The sequence below is a fragment of the Chiloscyllium plagiosum genome, unplaced genomic scaffold (assembly GCF_037043375.1).
Source record: "Chiloscyllium plagiosum isolate Xiang-an unplaced genomic scaffold, Cpla_swu_hap1 HiC_scaffold_27, whole genome shotgun sequence".
NCBI lineage: Eukaryota > Metazoa > Chordata > Chondrichthyes > Orectolobiformes > Hemiscylliidae > Chiloscyllium > Chiloscyllium plagiosum.
Genome location: NW_028270165.1, coordinates 60,384,371 through 60,397,744, shown reverse-complemented (window position 1 = coordinate 60,397,744; position 13,374 = coordinate 60,384,371). Strand labels below are relative to the sequence as shown.

At 48.8% G+C, this 13,374-nt stretch overlaps 5 non-coding genes across 5 annotated transcripts; all 5 read right to left on the bottom strand.

Moving 5' to 3' along the window:
* Positions 1 to 596: 596 nt before the first annotated feature.
* trnap-ugg (transfer RNA proline (anticodon UGG)) lies at positions 597 to 686 on the bottom strand. Its single transcript is given in 2 exon segments — positions 597 to 632; positions 651 to 686. It is a non-coding gene; the product is annotated as a tRNA-Pro (tRNA).
* A 2,755-nt stretch (positions 687 to 3,441) lies between these two features.
* On the bottom strand, positions 3,442 to 3,531 carry trnap-ugg (transfer RNA proline (anticodon UGG)). Its single transcript is given in 2 exon segments — positions 3,442 to 3,477; positions 3,496 to 3,531. It is a non-coding gene; the product is annotated as a tRNA-Pro (tRNA).
* Positions 3,532 to 6,286: 2,755 nt separating this feature from the next.
* Positions 6,287 to 6,376, bottom strand: trnap-ugg (transfer RNA proline (anticodon UGG)). Its single transcript is given in 2 exon segments — positions 6,287 to 6,322; positions 6,341 to 6,376. It is a non-coding gene; the product is annotated as a tRNA-Pro (tRNA).
* Positions 6,377 to 9,131: 2,755 nt separating this feature from the next.
* trnap-ugg (transfer RNA proline (anticodon UGG)) lies at positions 9,132 to 9,221 on the bottom strand. The gene is given in 2 exon segments: positions 9,132 to 9,167; positions 9,186 to 9,221. It is a non-coding gene; the product is annotated as a tRNA-Pro (tRNA).
* Positions 9,222 to 11,963: 2,742 nt separating this feature from the next.
* trnap-ugg (transfer RNA proline (anticodon UGG)) lies at positions 11,964 to 12,053 on the bottom strand. The gene is given in 2 exon segments: positions 11,964 to 11,999; positions 12,018 to 12,053. It is a non-coding gene; the product is annotated as a tRNA-Pro (tRNA).
* Between the last annotated feature and the right edge of the window lie 1,321 nt (positions 12,054 to 13,374).

Below are 13,374 nucleotides of genomic sequence, written 5' to 3'. Positions count from 1 at the left end.
ATTCTGTTGGTCGAACTGTGATTTCACTCTGAATAGACGCCATGCGGCCCACCTTCGCTCTGCTGGGTCGACACAGTAAGTAAACGTGGGTCTCTATTCGTATCATTCTCTTGCCTTCTCCATGTAATTCTGCACATTGTTACTTTAAACATGACCACCGAATTCCCGTTTGCGTCTCATGAATCTGCCTCTTTGTCAGTGTCAGTTAGGGATTTACTGACCCCAATCACTCCCTGTACGAAAGCGTTCTCCCTAATGTCACTTTTGGTTCTTTTCCTCATGACTTTAAATCTCCGCCGAATCGTTGCCGATCCTTTCAGGCGTGGGAGCATTTTGACTACATTACTTTCTCTGTCTCGACTTCGCGTAACTTGGAAAGCTTCAATGGGGCCAGATTTCAAACTTCGGATCTCCGAAGAGAGCTATCCCAAATTTCCAATCCACCCTCATCGCTGACATCCCTCAAACACCGCAACCTCCAATCATTACACTTCGCTGCTTTCTGTCCCATTGGTTCTCCAGGGAGCCCAACCTCGTTTAACGAACGTACTTTTTGAGAAAATGGAAGAGGCACTTTTGCACAAGGCATAAACCGCGGGCTCGTCCGGGATTTGAACCCGGGACCTCTCGCAACTCTACGTCGACGAAGACCCAAAGCGAGAATCATACCCCTAGACCAACGAGCCAGACAGCAAGCGCGCTTCCACCCCACCCCCCGCTCTACCTCTTGAACCAGCTGAGTCTTGCTAAGAGTGAAGTATAGTTGACATTGAACAGGCTGGGGCTGTTTTCTCTGCAACGTCGGAGGCTGAAGGGTGACTTTATGGAGGTTTACAAAATTATGAGGGGCATGGATAGGATAAATAGGCAAAGTCTTTTCCCTGGGGTCGGGGAGTCAAGAACTAGAGGGCATAGATTTAGGGTGAGAGGGGAAAGATATAAAAGAGACCTAAGCGGCAACATTTTCACGCAGAGGGTAGTGCGTGCATGGAATGAGCTGCCAGAGAAAGTGGCGGAGGCTGGTACAAATGCAACATTTAAGTGGCGTTTGGATGGATATATGAATAGGAAGGGTTTGGAGGTATATGGGCCGGGTGCTGGCAGGTGGGACTAGATTGGGGTGGGATATCTGGTCGGCATGGACGGGTTGGACCGAAGGGTCTGTTTCCATGCTGTACATCTCTATGACTCTATGAACAGCTGCTTCTCATTCTGTCTCTGAGCTGCCGTTTGCCCGTCCCCAGGAACAGGGCCCTCTCTACTGGCAGAAATTTAAACCGTTTTCTTTCTAAACTTTTCTCTGACACCGGACTGACCAGTGACAAGCATTACCCTCCTCAACATAGGGTACAGAGAACAGGAGAAGACCCCGCAGACCTCCACGAGTGTGTCATCTCAACTGTGCATTTTGGGCCAGTATATCAATGTGAAATATTTACGTCGAAGATTTTTGGAAAGCAGATGAGAAGGCGAGGTGCACAACAAGCTGCTAAAGACAACATTGAGTGAATAGGAAAGATGGTTTCCCTTCTGGGTTATGCTCCCATCACGCACCGGCAGACATATCACCCACAAGCAAATATTAACTCTGTCTAAATTGCCACATTCTGTTTTTGCGAACCGTGATTTCACTCAGAAGCACAATTTACCCGCTCCCTCCTGAATATCCTTCCAGACTCGAACATACCTTCCAGGTGAAGCAGCACTTCACCTGCACATTTGCCGCAACCTAGTCTCCTGCATTCGCCGCTCATAGTGTCGTGTCCCCAACCGAGCATGAAGTATAATCTGGATGACTGCTTCGCAGAACACCTCGGTTCTGCCCGCAAAAAACGGACCTGAGCTTCTGCTTTCCTGCCACTTTAACACGCCACCCTGTTCCCTGGCCAAAATCTCTGTCTCAGGCTTGCAGCAGTGCTCCAGCAAAGCTCAGCTCCAGATGGAAGAACAACGCCTCATATTCCACTTCAAAACCCTACAGCCCTCCGGTCTTCAAGATCGAGTTGCACGATTTTAGGGCCTGAAATCCCCCATATCCTTGACCCCTACCACACACATACGAGTCCCTTGTTATCACATAGTCTGCTACGACACACTACTTATTGTTAGCCACGAACGCTCTCCATTAACAGTTATTCACCCTCCCACACGGATCGTTATTCACTCCTTTGTCCCTCCTATTGTTCTCTCTCTGAGCTGGCGGGAAAGAGAGCAATGTACACTGGAGACTCTGAGCCAGCTGAAACTTGCTCAGTGTGAAATACATTCTACTTTGCTCCAAGAATTGCAAGCAGCAAAGAGTTTCCAGAACATCTGCTTGTCATTCACGTCGGAACCGGCGTGGCGAATTACTGCAGGGAAGGCACGAAACCGCAAGGCATGCGTTTCAACTTTATCAGCTCATTGGCATCTCAGAGAAGTGGTTTTGCGGTTCAGTTCATAGGAAACCAACGAAGAACAGGAGAAGACCACTCAGACCTCCAAAAGCCCGTCACTTGAACGGTGTGAGTTTCGCCATACTATATGGTATGATACGGGGCATTCAGACAGTCAGGAAGTCTTTTGAAAGGCAAGATGCCAAACGGAGTCCCATCGCAAAGGCAAGTCGCTCAAGGAGACAGTGAACAATAGCAGAGGATGGTTTCGATCCATCGACCTCTGGGTTATGGGCCCAGCACGCTCCCGCTGCGCCACTCTGCTCTTATGCACAGTTCCGTTTTCCACAGGTCCCTTTAGCCTTTCGTCTGACGAGACTGTTGTCAAAGATCTCCACTGCTGTCGTCTTATATGGTGTTGCGCAGACGTATGGAGGCTGTGTAAATATAAACTTTTTCTAACTTCCCACATTCTGTTGGTCGAACTGTGATTTCACTCTGAATAGACGCCATGCGGCCCACCTTCGCTCTGCTGGGTCGACACAGTAAGTAAACGTGGGTCTCTATTCGTATCATTCTCTTGCCTTCTCCATGTAATTCTGCACATTGTTACTTTAAACATGACCACCGAATTCCCGTTTGCGTCTCATGAATCTGCCTCTTTGTCAGTGTCAGTTAGGGATTTACTGACCCCAATCACTCCCTGTACGAAAGCGTTCTCCCTAATGTCACTTTTGGTTCTTTTCCTCATGACTTTAAATCTCCGCCGAATCGTTGCCGATCCTTTCAGGCGTGGGAGCATTTTGACTACATTACTTTCTCTGTCTCGACTTCGCGTAACTTGGAAAGCTTCAATGGGGCCAGATTTCAAACTTCGGATCTCCGAAGAGAGCTATCCCAAATTTCCAATCCACCCTCATCGCTGACATCCCTCAAACACCGCAACCTCCAATCATTACACTTCGCTGCTTTCTGTCCCATTGGTTCTCCAGGGAGCCCAACCTCGTTTAACGAACGTACTTTTTGAGAAAATGGAAGAGGCACTTTTGCACAAGGCATAAACCGCGGGCTCGTCCGGGATTTGAACCCGGGACCTCTCGCAACTCTACGTCGACGAAGACCCAAAGCGAGAATCATACCCCTAGACCAACGAGCCAGACAGCAAGCGCGCTTCCACCCCACCCCCCGCTCTACCTCTTGAACCAGCTGAGTCTTGCTCAGAGTGAAGTATAGTTGACATTGAACAGGCTGGGGCTGTTTTCTCTGCAACGTCGGAGGCTGAAGGGTGACTTTATGGAGGTTTACAAAATTATGAGGGGCATGGATAGGATAAATAGGCAAAGTCTTTTCCCTGGGGTCGGGGAGTCAAGAACTAGAGGGCATAGATTTAGGGTGAGAGGGGAAAGATATAAAAGAGACCTAAGCGGCAACATTTTCACGCAGAGGGTAGTGCGTGCATGGAATGAGCTGCCAGAGAAAGTGGCAGAGGCTGGTACAAATGCAACATTTAAGTGGCGTTTGGATGGATATATGAATAGGAAGGGTTTGGAGGTATATGGGCCGGGTGCTGGCAGGTGGGACTAGATTGGGGTGGGATATCTGGTCGGCATGGACGGGTTGGACCGAAGGGTCTGTTTCCATGCTGTACATCTCTATGACTCTATGAACAGCTGCTTCTCATTCTGTCTCTGAGCTGCCGTTTGCCCGTCCCCAGGAACAGGGCCCTCTCTACTGGCAGAAAATTAAACCGTTTTCTTTCTAAACTTTTCTCTGACACCGGACTGACCAGTGACAAGCATTACCCTCCTCAACATAGGGTACAGAGAACAGGAGAAGACCCCGCAGACCTCCACGAGTGTGTCATCTCAACTGTGCATTTTGGGCCAGTATATCAATGTGAAATATTTACGTCGAAGATTTTTGGAAAGCAGATGAGAAGGCGAGGTGCACAACAAGCTGCTAAAGACAACATTGAGTGAATAGGAAAGATGGTTTCCCTTCTGGGTTATGCTCCCATCACGCACCGGCAGACATATCACCCACAAGCAAATATTAACTCTGTCTAAATTGCCACATTCTGTTTTTGCGAACCGTGATTTCACTCAGAAGCACAATTTACTCGCTCCCTCCTGAATATCCTTCCAGACTCGAACATACCTTCCAGGTGAAGCAGCACTTCACCTGCACATTTGCCGCAACCTAGTCTCCTGCATTCGCCACTCATAGTGTCGTGTCCCCAACCGAGCATGAAGTATAATCTGGATGACTGCTTCGCAGAACACCTCGGTTCTGCCCGCAAAAAACGGACCTGAGCTTCTGCTTTCCTGCCACTTTAACACACCACCCTGTTCCCTGGCCAAAATCTCTGTCTCAGGCTTGCAGCAGTGCTCCAGCAAAGCTCAGCTCCAGATGGAAGAACAACGCCTCATATTCCACTTCAAAACCCTACAGCCCTCCGGTCTTCAAGATCGAGTTGCACGATTTTAGGGCCTGAAATCCCCCATATCCTTGACCCCTACCACACACATACGAGTCCCTTGTTATCACATAGTCTGCTACGACACACTACTTATTGTTAGCCACGAACGCTCTCCATTAACAGTTATTCACCCTCCCACACGGATCGTTATTCACTCCTTTGTCCCTCCTATTGTTCTCTCTCTGAGCTGGCGGGAAAGAGAGCAATGTACACTGGAGACTCTGAGCCAGCTGAAACTTGCTCAGTGTGAAATACATTCTACTTTGCTCCAAGAATTGCAAGCAGCAAAGAGTTTCCAGAACATCTGCTTGTCATTCACGTCGGAACCGGCGTGGCGAATTACTGCAGGGAAGGCACGAAACCGCAAGGCATGCGTTTCAACTTTATCAGCTCATTGGCATCTCAGAGAAGTGGTTTTGCGGTTCAGTTCATAGGAAACCAACGAAGAACAGGAGAAGACCACTCAGACCTCCAAAAGCCCGTCACTTGAACGGTGTGAGTTTCGCCATACTATATGGTATGATACGGGGCATTCAGACAGTCAGGAAGTCTTTTGAAAGGCAAGATGCCAAACGGAGTCCCATCGCAAAGGCAAGTCGCTCAAGGAGACAGTGAACAATAGCAGAGGATGGTTTCGATCCATCGACCTCTGGGTTATGGGCCCAGCACGCTCCCGCTGCGCCACTCTGCTCTTATGCACAGTTCCGTTTTCCACAGGTCCCTTTAGCCTTTCGTCTGACGAGACTGTTGTCAAAGATCTCCACTGCTGTCGTCTTATATGGTGTTGCGCAGACGTATGGAGGCTGTGTAAATATAAACTTTTTCTAACTTCCCACATTCTGTTGGTCGAACTGTGATTTCACTCTGAATAGACGCCATGCGGCCCACCTTCGCTCTGCTGGGTCGACACAGTAAGTAAACGTGGGTCTCTATTCGTATCATTCTCTTGCCTTCTCCATGTAATTCTGCACATTGTTACTTTAAACATGACCACCGAATTCCCGTTTGCGTCTCATGAATCTGCCTCTTTGTCAGTGTCAGTTAGGGATTTACTGACCCCAATCACTCCCTGTACGAAAGCGTTCTCCCTAATGTCACTTTTGGTTCTTTTCCTCATGACTTTAAATCTCCGCCGAATCGTTGCCGATCCTTTCAGGCGTGGGAGCATTTTGACTACATTACTTTCTCTGTCTCGACTTCGCGTAACTTGGAAAGCTTCAATGGGGCCAGATTTCAAACTTCGGATCTCCGAAGAGAGCTATCCCAAATTTCCAATCCACCCTCATCGCTGACATCCCTCAAACACCGCAACCTCCAATCATTACACTTCGCTGCTTTCTGTCCCATTGGTTCTCCAGGGAGCCCAACCTCGTTTAACGAACGTACTTTTTGAGAAAATGGAAGAGGCACTTTTGCACAAGGCATAAACCGCGGGCTCGTCCGGGATTTGAACCCGGGACCTCTCGCAAATCTACGTCGACGAAGACCCAAAGCGAGAATCATACCCCTAGACCAACGAGCCAGACAGCAAGCGCGCTTCCACCCCACCCCCCGCTCTACCTCTTGAACCAGCTGAGTCTTGCTCAGAGTGAAGTATAGTTGACATTGAACAGGCTGGGGCTGTTTTCTCTGCAACGTCGGAGGCTGAAGGGTGACTTTATGGAGGTTTACAAAATTATGAGGGGCATGGATAGGATAAATAGGCAAAGTCTTTTCCCTGGGGTCGGGGAGTCAAGAACTAGAGGGCATAGATTTAGGGTGAGAGGGGAAAGATATAAAAGAGACCTAAGCGGCAACATTTTCACGCAGAGGGTAGTGCGTGCATGGAATGAGCTGCCAGAGAAAGTGGCAGAGGCTGGTACAAATGCAACATTTAAGTGGCGTTTGGATGGATATATGAATAGGAAGGGTTTGGAGGTATATGGGCCGGGTGCTGGCAGGTGGGACTAGATTGGGGTGGGATATCTGGTCGGCATGGACGGGTTGGACCGAAGGGTCTGTTTCCATGCTGTACATCTCTATGACTCTATGAACAGCTGCTTCTCATTCTGTCTCTGAGCTGCCGTTTGCCCGTCCCCAGGAACAGGGCCCTCTCTACTGGCAGAAAATTAAACCGTTTTCTTTCTAAACTTTTCTCTGACACCGGACTGACCAGTGACAAGCATTACCCTCCTCAACATAGGGTACAGAGAACAGGAGAAGACCCCGCAGACCTCCACGAGTGTGTCATCTCAACTGTGCATTTTGGGCCAGTATATCAATGTGAAATATTTACGTCGAAGATTTTTGGAAAGCAGATGAGAAGGCGAGGTGCACAACAAGCTGCTAAAGACAACATTGAGTGAATAGGAAAGATGGTTTCCCTTCTGGGTTATGCTCCCATCACGCACCGGCAGACATATCACCCACAAGCAAATATTAACTCTGTCTAAATTGCCACATTCTGTTTTTGCGAACCGTGATTTCACTCAGAAGCACAATTTACTCGCTCCCTCCTGAATATCCTTCCAGACTCGAACATACCTTCCAGGTGAAGCAGCACTTCACCTGCACATTTGCCGCAACCTAGTCTCCTGCATTCGCCACTCATAGTGTCGTGTCCCCAACCGAGCATGAAGTATAATCTGGATGACTGCTTCGCAGAACACCTCGGTTCTGCCCGCAAAAAACGGACCTGAGCTTCTGCTTTCCTGCCACTTTAACACACCACCCTGTTCCCTGGCCAAAATCTCTGTCTCAGGCTTGCAGCAGTGCTCCAGCAAAGCTCAGCTCCAGATGGAAGAACAACGCCTCATATTCCACTTCAAAACCCTACAGCCCTCCGGTCTTCAAGATCGAGTTGCACGATTTTAGGGCCTGAAATCCCCCATATCCTTGACCCCTACCACACACATACGAGTCCCTTGTTATCACATAGTCTGCTACGACACACTACTTATTGTTAGCCACGAACGCTCTCCATTAACAGTTATTCACCCTCCCACACGGATCGTTATTCACTCCTTTGTCCCTCCTATTGTTCTCTCTCTGAGCTGGCGGGAAAGAGAGCAATGTACACTGGAGACTCTGAGCCAGCTGAAACTTGCTCAGTGTGAAATACATTCTACTTTGCTCCAAGAATTGCAAGCAGCAAAGAGTTTCCAGAACATCTGCTTGTCATTCACGTCGGAACCGGCGTGGCGAATTACTGCAGGGAAGGCACGAAACCGCAAGGCATGCGTTTCAACTTTATCAGCTCATTGGCATCTCAGAGAAGTGGTTTTGCGGTTCAGTTCATAGGAAACCAACGAAGAACAGGAGAAGACCACTCAGACCTCCAAAAGCCCGTCACTTGAACGGTGTGAGTTTCGCCATACTATATGGTATGATACGGGGCATTCAGACAGTCAGGAAGTCTTTTGAAAGGCAAGATGCCAAACGGAGTCCCATCGCAAAGGCAAGTCGCTCAAGGAGACAGTGAACAATAGCAGAGGATGGTTTCGATCCATCGACCTCTGGGTTATGGGCCCAGCACGCTCCCGCTGCGCCACTCTGCTCTTATGCACAGTTCCGTTTTCCACAGGTCCCTTTAGCCTTTCGTCTGACGAGACTGTTGTCAAAGATCTCCACTGCTGTCGTCTTATATGGTGTTGCGCAGACGTATGGAGGCTGTGTAAATATAAACTTTTTCTAACTTCCCACATTCTGTTGGTCGAACTGTGATTTCACTCTGAATAGACGCCATGCGGCCCACCTTCGCTCTGCTGGGTCGACACAGTAAGTAAACGTGGGTCTCTATTCGTATCATTCTCTTGCCTTCTCCATGTAATTCTGCACATTGTTACTTTAAACATGACCACCGAATTCCCGTTTGCGTCTCATGAATCTGCCTCTTTGTCAGTGTCAGTTAGGGATTTACTGACCCCAATCACTCCCTGTACGAAAGCGTTCTCCCTAATGTCACTTTTGGTTCTTTTCCTCATGACTTTAAATCTCCGCCGAATCGTTGCCGATCCTTTCAGGCGTGGGAGCATTTTGACTACATTACTTTCTCTGTCTCGACTTCGCGTAACTTGGAAAGCTTCAATGGGGCCAGATTTCAAACTTCGGATCTCCGAAGAGAGCTATCCCAAATTTCCAATCCACCCTCATCGCTGACATCCCTCAAACACCGCAACCTCCAATCATTACACTTCGCTGCTTTCTGTCCCATTGGTTCTCCAGGGAGCCCAACCTCGTTTAACGAACGTACTTTTTGAGAAAATGGAAGAGGCACTTTTGCACAAGGCATAAACCGCGGGCTCGTCCGGGATTTGAACCCGGGACCTCTCGCAAATCTACGTCGACGAAGACCCAAAGCGAGAATCATACCCCTAGACCAACGAGCCAGACAGCAAGCGCGCTTCCACCCCACCCCCCGCTCTACCTCTTGAACCAGCTGAGTCTTGCTCAGAGTGAAGTATAGTTGACATTGAACAGGCTGGGGCTGTTTTCTCTGCAACGTCGGAGGCTGAAGGGTGACTTTATGGAGGTTTACAAAATTATGAGGGGCATGGATAGGATAAATAGGCAAAGTCTTTTCCCTGGGGTCGGGGAGTCAAGAACTAGAGGGCATAGATTTAGGGTGAGAGGGGAAAGATATAAAAGAGACCTAAGCGGCAACATTTTCACGCAGAGGGTAGTGCGTGCATGGAATGAGCTGCCAGAGAAAGTGGCGGAGGCTGGTACAAATGCAACATTTAAGTGGCGTTTGGATGGATATATGAATAGGAAGGGTTTGGAGGTATATGGGCCGGGTGCTGGCAGGTGGGACTAGATTGGGGTGGGATATCTGGTCGGCATGGACGGGTTGGACCGAAGGGTCTGTTTCCATGCTGTACATCTCTATGACTCTATGAACAGCTGCTTCTCATTCTGTCTCTGAGCTGCCGTTTGCCCGTCCCCAGGAACAGGGCCCTCTCTACTGGCAGAAAATTAAACCGTTTTCTTTCTAAACTTTTCTCTGACACCGGACTGACCAGTGACAAGCATTACCCTCCTCAACATAGGGTACAGAGAACAGGAGAAGACCCCGCAGACCTCCACGAGTGTGTCATCTCAACTGTGCATTTTGGGCCAGTATATCAATGTGAAATATTTACGTCGAAGATTTTTGGAAAGCAGATGAGAAGGCGAGGTGCACAACAAGCTGCTAAAGACAACATTGAGTGAATAGGAAAGATGGTTTCCCTTCTGGGTTATGCTCCCATCACGCACCGGCAGACATATCACCCACAAGCAAATATTAACTCTGTCTAAATTGCCACATTCTGTTTTTGCGAACCGTGATTTCACTCAGAAGCACAATTTACTCGCTCCCTCCTGAATATCCTTCCAGACTCGAACATACCTTCCAGGTGAAGCAGCACTTCACCTGCACATTTGCCGCAACCTAGTCTCCTGCATTCGCCGCTCATAGTGTCGTGTCCCCAACCGAGCATGAAGTATAATCTGGATGACTGCTTCGCAGAACACCTCGGTTCTGCCCGCAAAAAACGGACCTGAGCTTCTGCTTTCCTGCCACTTTAACACGCCACCCTGTTCCCTGGCCAAAATCTCTGTCTCAGGCTTGCAGCAGTGCTCCAGCAAAGCTCAGCTCCAGATGGAAGAACAACGCCTCATATTCCACTTCAAAACCCTACAGCCCTCCGGTCTTCAAGATCGAGTTGCACGATTTTAGGGCCTGAAATCCCCCATATCCTTGACCCCTACCACACACATACGAGTCCCTTGTTATCACATAGTCTGCTACGACACACTACTTATTGTTAGCCACGAACGCTCTCCATTAACAGTTATTCACCCTCCCACACGGATCGTTTTTCACTCCTTTGTCCCTCCTATTGTTCTCTCTCTGAGCTGGCGGGAAAGAGAGCAATGTACACTGGAGACTCTGAGCCAGCTGAAACTTGCTCAGTGTGAAATACATTCTACTTTGCTCCAAGAATTGCAAGCAGCAAAGAGTTTCCAGAACATCTGCTTGTCATTCACGTCGGAACCGGCGTGGCGAATTACTGCAGGGAAGGCACGAAACCGCAAGGCATGCGTTTCAACTTTATCAGCTCATTGGCATCTCAGAGAAGTGGTTTTGCGGTTCAGTTCATAGGAAACCAACGAAGAACAGGAGAAGACCACTCTGACCTCCAAAAGCCCGTCACTTGAACGGTGTGAGTTTCACCATACTATATGGTATGATACGGGGCATTCAGACAGTCAGGAAGTCTTTTGAAAGGCAAGATGCCAAACGGAGTCCCATCGCTCAAGGAGACAGTGAACAATAGCAGAGGATGGTTTCGATCCATCGACCTCTGGGTTATGGGCCCAGCACGCTCCCGCTGCGCCACTCTGCTCTTATGCACAGTTCCGTTTTCCACAGGTCCCTTTAGCCTTTCGTCTGACGAGACTGTTGTCAAAGATCTCCACTGCTGTCGTCTTATATGGTGTTGCGCAGACGTATGGAGGCTGTGTAAATATAAACTTTTTCTAACTTCCCACATTCTGTTGGTCGAACTGTGATTTCACTCTGAATAGACGCCATGCGGCCCACCTTCGCTCTGCTGGGTCGACACAGTAAGTAAACGTGGGTCTCTATTCGTATCATTCTCTTGCCTTCTCCATGTAATTCTGCACATTGTTACTTTAAACATGACCACCGAATTCCCGTTTGCGTCTCATGAATCTGCCTCTTTGTCAGTGTCAGTTAGGGATTTACTGACCCCAATCACTCCCTGTACGAAAGCGTTCTCCCTAATGTCACTTTTGGTTCTTTTCCTCATGACTTTAAATCTCCGCCGAATCGTTGCCGATCCTTTCAGGCGTGGGAGCATTTTGACTACATTACTTTCTCTGTCTCGACTTCGCGTAACTTGGAAAGCTTCAATGGGGCCAGATTTCAAACTTCGGATCTCCGAAGAGAGCTATCCCAAATTTCCAATCCACCCTCATCGCTGACATCCCTCAAACACCGCAACCTCCAATCATTACACTCCGCTGCTTTCTGTCCCATTGGTTCTCCAGGGAGCCCAACCTCGTTTAACGAACGTACTTTTTGAGAAAATGGAAGAGGCACTTTTGCACAAGGCATAAACCGCGGGCTCGTCCGGGATTTGAACCCGGGACCTCTCGCAAATCTACGTCGACGAAGACCCAAAGCGAGAATCATACCCCTAGACCAACGAGCCAGACAGCAAGCGCGCTTCCACCCCACCCCCCGCTCTACCTCTTGAACCAGCTGAGTCTTGCTCAGAGTGAAGTATAGTTGACATTGAACAGGCTGGGGCTGTTTTCTCTGCAACGTCGGAGGCTGAAGGGTGACTTTATGGAGGTTTACAAAATTATGAGGGGCATGGATAGGATAAATAGGCAAAGTCTTTTCCCTGGGGTCGGGGAGTCAAGAACTAGAGGGCATAGATTTAGGGTGAGAGGGGAAAGATATAAAAGAGACCTAAGCGGCAACATTTTCACGCAGAGGGTAGTGCGTGCATGGAATGAGCTGCCAGAGAAAGTGGCGGAGGCTGGTACAAATGCAACATTTAAGTGGCGTTTGGATGGATATATGAATAGGAAGGGTTTGGAGGTATATGGGCCGGGTGCTGGCAGGTGGGACTAGATTGGGGTGGGATATCTGGTCGGCATGGACGGGTTGGACCGAAGGGTCTGTTTCCATGCTGTACATCTCTATGACTCTATGAACAGCTGCTTCTCATTCTGTCTCTGAGCTGCCGTTTGCCCGTCCCCAGGAACAGGGCCCTCTCTACTGGCAGAAAATTAAACCGTTTTCTTTCTAAACTTTTCTCTGACACCGGACTGACCAGTGACAAGCATTACCCTCCTCAACATAGGGTACAGAGAACAGGAGAAGACCCCGCAGACCTCCACGAGTGTGTCATCTCAACTGTGCATTTTGGGCCAGTATATCAATGTGAAATATTTACGTCGAAGATTTTTGGAAAGCAGATGAGAAGGCGAGGTGCACAACAAGCTGCTAAAGACAACATTGAGTGAATAGGAAAGATGGTTTCCCTTCTGGGTTATGCTCCCATCACGCACCGGCAGACATATCACCCACAAGCAAATATTAACTCTGTCTAAATTGCCACATTCTGTTTTTGCGAACCGTGATTTCACTCAGAAGCACAATTTACTCGCTCCCTCCTGAATATCCTTCCAGACTCGAACATACCTTCCAGGTGAAGCAGCACTTCACCTGCACATTTGCCGCAACCTAGTCTCCTGCATTCGCCGCTCATAGTGTCGTGTCCCCAACCGAGCATGAAGTATAATCTGGATGACTGCTTCGCAGAACACCTCGGTTCTGCCCGCAAAAAACGGACCTGAGCTTCTGCTTTCCTGCCACTTTAACACGCCACCCTGTTCCCTGGCCAAAATCTCTGTCTCAGGCTTGCAGCAGTGCTCCAGCAAAGCTCAGCTCCAGATGGAAGAACAACGCCTCATATTCCACTTCAAAACCCTACAGCCCTCCGGTCTTCAAGATCGAGTTGC